The sequence below is a fragment of the Vicia villosa genome, linkage group LG5, assembly GCF_029867415.1.
Source record: "Vicia villosa cultivar HV-30 ecotype Madison, WI linkage group LG5, Vvil1.0, whole genome shotgun sequence".
NCBI lineage: Eukaryota > Viridiplantae > Streptophyta > Magnoliopsida > Fabales > Fabaceae > Vicia > Vicia villosa.
Window position 1 is genome coordinate 99066436 of NC_081184.1, and position 9531 is coordinate 99075966.

Here is a 9531-nt window from a genome sequence, read left to right on the forward strand (position 1 = left end):
GTGATCAAAGTCAATAATCATTTTTGTCTATTACAATAATTTTTTTCCTTTTATAAAAAAACCATACATGTAATAGGAAAAATTCATACAAATTTTAATAATAATTAATGATCTCTGAGAATACTTTAAAATTTCTTTTAAAACTTTATATTAGAAATTTAAACAATTATTCTTTCATTATTGGATAAAATTTTAAGAATCACTTATTATTAATGTACAAAAATAAAATTTTAATATTTATTAAAAAATAGAAAATCATAATAATTTTTACATAAATTATTAATCAATTTTAATAAACACAATTGACAATAAATATAAATGTTTAATCTTTTCAATTATTTGATGAAACCAAATTAATTTTCACGTTTAAACACAATAATTTTTTGTATATATTTTTTCTTCTTTTGAGATGGGAACATGATATTTTAACTTTTGAAATCTATAAAATGATTCATTTAAGAAAAGAAATTACTATAATAATCACCTCTAAATCCAAATTAAAACTAATTAAATCTTCAAACATTATATTACATATTTAATAATTTTAAATAAAACAATAATATTTAATTAATATTTAACCAATGGAATACATTTTTCATTATGATGATATATTTTTCCAATTCTAATGGTTCGATCTGTATTTCTGATTGAACCTGCATTACAAAACTAACCGTGAATCTAATTCCTACCGTAAATTTATATTTGACCAATGTTGATCTTGCCACAAATACAAAATCTTCTTTCAACACATCAGTATTACCAAAGAATGGGCAAAAACTAAAGATGGCCACCATAGGAGTTTGTAGGTAGTCTCAAATGTCAATCTAAATAAATAAATTGAAAAATGTAAATATCCTTGTTGCAATTAACAAACCAATTCCATCTAACTGTTTGACAATTTGAGCAAAACAAAACTCCACTCTCAGTCACAGAGAAAGAAAGAATGTTCTAGTCACAGAAAAAGAATGTAAAACAGGATGATGAACTATTGAAATGTGCCTTTCACCTTCAATCCATCCATTTGCTACCAAAAATATAAGCTAACGTACACTTATGAGCATTATGAGTTCTAATGATTATATTATCACAACACTAATCTAAAATATACCCAATTTTTCGATAAGGTTTGCCTCAAAATGAACTCTGTCGTAATGGTAAATAGCAATAGTTCAGAACTTGTTAAAATGAATTTCATTTATAGAAAATACAATTATAAATGAAAATTTTAAATTAAATCAATCCTCGATTATGTAAAATCTACAAATACTCGAGATCCCATAGAAATAATTGTAAAATAGCAGCTTATGAAATAAATACAAAAAATAAAACTTTTCAATAACTGACACAAATAATAGTGAAGTTAGTTGAATAATAACAAACTGATATATTAAAACATTTTCATAACACAAAGTATACTTGATCTAAAATGACCATCCAAAATGACCATACAAACTACGTAGAAGTTCAAGATATGAGAGAACCAAATGCTTTCAAGGGAATCAATCAAATCACACACAATGACATGAAAAGACAAAAACGTAGATGAAAAAGTAAAAGAATCGTTACCAGATGTCCATGAATAGGATCAGAAGCGACGAATTCCTCAACATCATAGTCAAACCAGGAGGTAAGTGGTTTATCACGCTTGACAAAATTAGAATAGTAACCTCGATCTCGCCCCAGAACCCTTTGTAGCCTTCCCAGAAAGACTGAGGCGACGAATCTTGAGTGTCTCCTGCCATCACCACTGATTTTCCCCTTCAATTGTCACTCTGCCATGACAAATAAAATTCAATTCAGTAAAAAACATTGATTATTTAATTTGATGTAAAATTTGACTGATTAAACAAAAACGATGGATTTTACTTCGTAGAAATCGTCACGCGAAATCTAAAATCCAAATTGAAATCATATAAAGACTTGTACTCTCGTGCATAGCTTCACAATTATTTGATCTCGTGCCTTGGCTGGGGAAGCCTAACTCAACTTATCTTGCAAAAAATGTCTTAAAGCACTTGTAGAAAATAAAACAAAACATATGAATACAGATGAAATAATCAATCCAGAAAAATTGCTAAAATACATAGATCAACCTTTTTGATCTATGTGAATTGGAAAAGATTTAACTAACTTGATGAGATTTATTTTCAATCTGCAATATAATAGAGTTGTTACTCATAGAAGTATCTCGTTGCAGATCCATGCAAATTGGAGCTCTGGAAGCTCCATTCTCACCAGTATGTTGAAGAAAACAAACATTATTTGTCACTTTCACTTCGAATTTCATTTCATCTACAAAATTGAGATTATAGAGTTTCAAAAACCTAACTTGAAACTGGGATGTTCTGTTTAGAACCGTAGATTTACCGGCACCTTACGAAATCGAAATTGCAATATGAAATTGAAATTGAAATCACAGTATGATGAATCAAAAACCTAAATTGAAATTGAAATACCAGAGAGAAGATGAAAATTTGGAGATGAAAATTTTGGGGGACAAAATCATAAACAACAACGGAAAGGATTGTTTACCTGGAAAACAAATAGAAATCATGAGAAGAATTTGATTTTGAAGCAATATCGATGAAGAAGAGGCTGATTCCGTGAATGATGAATTGGAAATCGGAAAAATTAATTGCTATGAGAGAAGATTTTGATTAAATTAATGACATGGGATTTGAATAGGTAAATGAGAAAAATGAATGTCAGATTCGTTTTGAGTAAGAAGAGGAAAATGGGGACCTTTCACATTCTCAAAACTGAATAATTATACAAATTAATATAACTAACAAATAAAATGTTAAAATTAAAATATAAAAAAAGTAGAATTAATAGAAGTTACTATAAATAGAATGAAAACAAATTGTGAGAATACATAATGGAGTGACACTTGGCAAACTTGCCAAAATACTCCTTTTGCTTTATTATATTAAATGATGATGGAGAAAGTAGTATTAATTCATATAATATTAATGAAGTATATTTATTAAACTAGTTTAATGGACCGTTGTCAAAGAGTAGTCAATTAATGTTGGTGAGGGCGGGGAGAGAATTGGCCACCTTTTATTTGTCATATAACCTCAGTGTCTGTTAGGCTGTTAAGATGAATCTGTTAAAATTTATTTTTGATTAAGATGTTTATGTAATTAAAACTCTTCATGAGTTTAATCTGGTGTTAAAAACTTTTGTTTAGTTTGAGATTGTTATGGTTGTAAAATTTTGTGTTGGTTGAGAAGTCTTTGTAGTCAAAATTCTTGTTTGGTTTTAAGAATAGCAAGTGTAAAACTCTAATCAGTTTATAAAAACGTTGATGGGAAAATAGGTAAAAGGTTCATATTATAGTGGAAACTCTCAAAAATAAATTCATGTACAGAGAAATAAGTCAAATGATTAGGCTGAATCTCTATAAATATTTAGTACTTTTGTTGTATTTAATTTTTTCACTCTGATTTTCCTTATCTTTTTTTATATTTAAGTTATTTATTTACTTTTGTTGTATTTAATTTTTTCACTCTGATTTTCCTTATTACATTGCTTACTCGTTATTTGTTTTACAAACTCATTTTAAATTCTATTTTTAAATTATTTTTAAAACCCACATAATTCACCCCTCGTATTTTATTTGGAGTCACTTATCCAACAAACATTAGAGTTTAACTCATGTTCAAGGACTAATAAACTCAATAGAAAGATGATGCTTGCAAACATTTAACTTTTACAAAGGTATTTTCTTAGATACACATCCACTATTTGATGGTGAAAATTTTGAAATGTGGAAAGCAAATTGAAAATTTTATCAAAGAAAATGATTTTGAAACGTGTGATATTTTAATGAATGGTTCATTTATTCATACTTTTTCCTTCGATGATAGAGTAGTAAATAAACCACGTTTTTATTGGACTGAAGAAGATAAGAGAAAGAGGAAGATGATTTTTAAAGTCTCGAGAGGAAGATGATTTTTAAAGTCTCAAGAGGAAGATGATGATAACAAACACTTATGCTTTTAACAAAGGACTTTTCATATATACACTTCCACCGTTTTATGGTGAAATGTTTGAAATGTGGAAAGCAATATTTGAAAGTTCTATAAAAGAAAATGATTTTGAAATGTGGACTATTTTAATCATTGGTTCATTTATTTTTACTTTTTCCTTCAATGATAAAGTAGTAAATAAACCTAATTTTCATTGAAGATGAGGATATAATAGAAAAATGAATCTTGGATTTAAAATAAGAAATATTTTGATAAATTATTTAAGTTCTAAGGAATTTTGTTATGTCTTTAATTGTGAATCTTCCAAAAAAGTGTAGGACACTCGTGAGATGATTTAGGGAGTTTCTCTGAGGATCAATCAAGACAGAATGAACATGTGAATCCACGAAGTTGGAACTACAAATGAATATGAGGCACTCTCATGGATGACACTCAACCATTGGAACCCATGGAGTTTATATTAGAAATTTTGTATCAAACAACAATCTAATAATTAAGAGTTGGAATCAGATATCTAATCCAATCCTCAATTCAAAATATATAGTTGTGCCTTTTATTGAGTTTTCGGAGGAAAATAGAAAGGACAAGATCATCAAGAAACTCAAGGAGTTGATCCATCTACTCAAGAAAGAAGAATGACTATACATACTTGAAGGATCTTCATATTCCTCATCATCGTCATCTTCATCTTCATCAAGCGTAACACTCGAAAATGAGAAAGAAAGTCAAATTCTGGTCTTCAGATCTCAGACGTTCTAAGGGATGTCGAGACATTGATCTCTAAACATCATACAATTGGCAGATATCCATGATTTAAAAACAATGCTGGAAAGTAATCGAACACACGGAATTATTAACCCAGTTCGGTGTATAATAATACCTACTCTGGGGGCTACCAAGCCAAGAAGGAAATCCATTATTAGCAGTATCAATTCGAAGCTAAACAACCTCTGGTTGATAACTTCTCACTTAATCCCTACCCATTGCAACTTCTGCCTAAGAACTTCCTAGATAGGAGAAACCCTTCTCACTTTCAATCATCACAGTGATGTCTCACACTAACTACCCTAGTTACTGATATTGACAGCCCTAAGTGACAAAAGCAACACACACTTAGAACAATGTGTAATACGGTGAACTGACTTTATTGAAATGTCGCAGATAGCAAGAGTCGCCACCGACTTTTATTTTATCCAAATTAAATTAGAAAGGCTAAAAGAACAGGAAAAACCTTTTAAATAAAAAATTGAGTTCGGGGGGTAATTATGCAAAGGGAAGGTGTAAGGCACCCTTTGCATCCATGGTTTTCCATGGGCTCTTAATTGCTTTGCTCGTTTTTGAAAAGAAATGTAGAAGAAGTGAATACGGACTTTAGCTCGTAAATGAGCGTAGCCATTTTGAAGGTTTATGAGAAAGAATATGAAAAAGTTTTAGCCAGAGCAAGGCAATTAAGGGCAATTACCTTAATAATGTAGAAAATCAGTTCTTTTAGCCTTTCAGGGTGAAAGGGTCTATCCATGACATAAGAGGGCAGGAAGCCTTTCATTTGGAGGTTGAAGGGTCATCGAGAGTTCGTTCGCCATAAGACTGTCCCATGCCATAGAGAGGCAGGTAGTCTGAGGGAAGAACCAGAATAGCCTTTCGTAGGCAGCCAGAGGATACCTCAGCCTTTTCGTAGGCAAATTCCGAGGGTCGAGATCATGTGTATCGAAGGCAGCATCATTAGGGACCATGATCTTTAATCGAGGCAACACGGCTGAGGTATCCTCGTATTCGAGGAACTGGCTATTCTGCAAAAACACAAGGCAACAAGGCAACAAGCAACAGGCAACAGAGAGGTTACCAGAAAAAGTGTGCGTGTGTGCACCAATCACGTGATCAGTTTCAGATATTTATCTTATAGTTAAGTGATTCTAGATTCAATTCAAAGTTATCACTCCCTAAAATTACTAACCACAACAATTAATAATTAAAGCAATAACGGGAGAGGGAAATTGAAACCAGCGGAGGGAGAGGGGAATTGAAACCAGCGGAATAATAAACAAATAAGTCTAACATAAGTAATAATTAGGGTTTAGGGTTACCGACTATGCGAAGCTTTGGCATTTGGCAAACCCTGCAAGGCGGGAAAAATGGCAAACAAAAAGTAGGGTGAGTGCATTATCAATTCAGCCATAAACAGGGTTACCCTAATCAATAAAAAATAAAAATAAGAGAAAGGGAAAGAATACTTAGCTTCAATGGACGAAGGTTGATAGGCAAAGGTTTGCCTCAAGCCTTAAGCATTGACCCTGACCATCAGAGGATTGGCAAAGAAAAAGGAAAGGAATGAATGTAGGAGAAATTCTATGTGTGAGGAGATTAAACCCTAATTAAACAAAATAAAAGGTAAATAATATTAATAAAAAAAAGTTTAGAACTTAGCTTCGTTCTTTTGACGTGGCGCATACTCGGAGAAAACCCTGTTGCTAACCCTGAAAAAATGCGCAAAGAAATATTTTTTAGTCTATGGCATGACCTTCGTGAACCCTGATTAGGGTACGAATTAAATAAACTTAACAGAAAATATAATCGATTTAATTAATTATTGGTTTTTCAACCTGATTAATTAAATCGATGGAAAAATAAATTCGACTAAATATATGACCTTACCATAAATTTTTTTTATCGATTAAAAGAAATTAATTATAAATTGTTAAATTATTTGAATAAATAAAATCAATTTAAATCAAATAAATTAAATTTATTTCAATATTAAAAAAAAGAATTTAGAAAACATAAGTTTGTTAAGAAAGATTATTAAAAAATATATATATAAACATATATATAAACATATATATCTATATGTATAATAAACATAAGTATTGGATTATGAAATAAAAAATAAATAAATAAAAAAAATTTATAAATAACTTAGCTTAGGATCTGATGTGGCACGACCCAGGAAGATCATGGTGGACTTGCGTCGTCTGGTGCGTTGGATGAGGTTGGAAATTGATCTAGTGATGAACGATTGAAGGCACATGGTACACGCGAGGGGACTGGCTACGCTGGATCCCTGAGAGGTGAATCCTGAAAATTTAACCAAAATAATATGCAAGAGGCAAGGATCGAACCCTTGCCCTTGCAGTGACCACCACACGCGCCTCTCCACCAGGCCTAATGCACTTCGCTGTTATACAAATACGCTTGATGAATAAAATATAAAAACAAGTTGGTTAGTGGGGCAAAGCGCGCGAGATTCAAAGGGACCAATAACGTGACGACGCATCTTCTTCTTCCTCCCTCAGCCGTCGCTTTAAGACCAGACCTATACCTACAGTCATCCTCCATAGCTATAACACCTGCAAACTCAAAAACAACACTATGTGCCATGCCAACTCAAAGTGAAGCCATGGTTAGCCTCGGTTTGGCCTTGCAAATCAATCCACGGTCTCAATTTAGTCTAATTTCGCCTGCAACGAAAAGCCCTAAACGCAAAACCTAATGCCCGCTCACGATATAGTCATGCAAACATGCGAATAAACACCCAGAAACATTCATAATATCACCACAAACAAATCTATATGCTCATAATACATTTAGATGTCGCGAATTATGGAGTACAAAGTCAAAAAGTTCAAGACAAACCGTGGCCGATTGCGAGTGATTCTGGGTACTTTGGCCTTTGTAAGCGATCTAAATTCCTTCAAGAATCTCTCAGTAACGAATTGGAACTCTTAAAACGCCTTGAGTTGAGCTCTAACCCCAAAACCGAGTTTGACTTTCTTTGAGTTTTTGAAGGAATGGTGAGGGTTCCTCTTGACTGCAAATCCTTGTAATCTCGACCTCCTCTTCGTCTGAGTCTATTCAGATACTTATAAGGAGTATCTTAGGTTAACAATTACAGATTGAATCTTGGTAATCTTTATGATTGAAGTTTGATTGGATTTTTGAATTTACTCTTTCTAAACTTGGCCAATTTGCTCTTTCTCTTACCAATCTCAATCTCCACAAATTTCCATCAAATATGTTGCTTAATTGATGATAGGATATGATTCTTTTAAGCTCTTGAATCAAATATTTGATTTCCTTTTAATTTATTTGACTTTAATTCTTTTTTAATTGAATAAAAAAATCATAATAAATTAAATAAATCAAGTAAATTCGTGGGGATTGATTCTTAGGATTTGGGTAACTTATGGATCAATATTGGATTAAAAGATCTTGGGCCCATTTGCAAAAATCTTCCAATTCTTTCACCTTTTTCCCTCCAAAATAGTCCAACTTTGACAAGGCCTATCTCTCTCAATTTTTGAGGTATGGGAGTGTTCTAGGACTTTTTAGAAACCTTAGAGAGTCCTCTAACCAGTGTCTTTGGTCTCATATCAAAATGATTTTCCATGCTCCTTGTGTGTCCTTTTGAAAAAAGTGACTTTTTGTTGACTTTTGAAAGGGACCTATAATGTTTTAGTCCATATCTCTCAAATGGAGCATTTTTAGACTTGGCATGTGAGAGACAAAATTGCAGGGAATCAAATTTCCTTCAAAATAAGCTTTGGATGGAAAATTTCTGATGTTCCATGTAAGAGTTATGGCTGGTCAAAGTTCAGTTGACTTTCTCCTATGAAAACCCTAATTTAGAAACTTTTTGATTTGTTGATTTTTTATCTTTCCTCGATGAACCATGATCAATTCTTGATCAAATGGTGAATGATACTTCAATATGAGGATTTTGACAAAAAATCAGGAGTTTTGACTTTACTTTGACCACAGTTGACTTTTAGGTTAACTTAGTCGACTGTTGACTTTCTGAACAATTGAGTGACCAATCCTTTGAGATGAGACTTGATACTTGTCATGGAGAAAATGTGAGATATATTGAACCATATAGGATGCCTTGGATCCATTGATTCACTGATTTTCCTTTGAATAAACCAAACCCTAGTTTCAGAGCCTTGCATAGGAGAGTGTGTCTTGGAGCTTTGTGTATTGATTTGAATTTGAGTAGGAGAAATAGTATGGGCAAATTTTGGGGTATGACACAATGTATCAACGATACCTAAGTGACACACATACATTCAATACTTAAGAGCTTATGAATGCATGACAGAACTTACAACACAAACGAATCCTACTCTTCTATCATGATGATATTAGAGAGGCTCAAAATTTACAAAAAAACCCTAACCTATTCCCGTAAGTTCTACTCAATAATAGGTTTGTAGTCTTCTATTTAAATCTCACATCAGGATTGGATTTGGGCTTCAAAATGCATCAAGGAGACTGCTAAAAATCTGCACAAGATTCTCCATAAAAATAGGTCTCCAATCATTAGTTTCTTAAATATTCTCCATATTTAGAAACTATGAATATATCTTCAAAACAGATAAAATCTTTTCTCATCAAAATTAGCGCCACATTGGATTGCATAATATTCTCCAATTATTCTGCATCTGTAATAACTTAAACAGGATCCAAAAAGCCCAGCTTTGCGCACAATCAAGATGTCAGATGATCTTTCTGTATGACATCTTACTCGACATATCATACCAGC

General features: G+C 32.2%; 1 long non-coding RNA gene across 2 annotated transcripts; it reads right to left on the minus strand.

The window, feature by feature from the left end:
- Positions 1 to 379: 379 nt before the first annotated feature.
- Positions 380 to 2743, minus strand: LOC131606919 (uncharacterized). 2 transcript variants are annotated; one of them, XR_009285114.1, is made up of 4 exons: positions 2533 to 2743; positions 1867 to 2292; positions 1567 to 1772; positions 381 to 824 (listed from the first exon to the last, which is right to left on the minus strand). It is a non-coding gene; the product is annotated as an uncharacterized LOC131606919 (long non-coding RNA). The 2 variants fall into 2 exon arrangements; XR_009285113.1 differs by having other exon boundaries at positions 380 to 1772.
- Positions 2744 to 9531: the final 6788 nt, after the last annotated feature.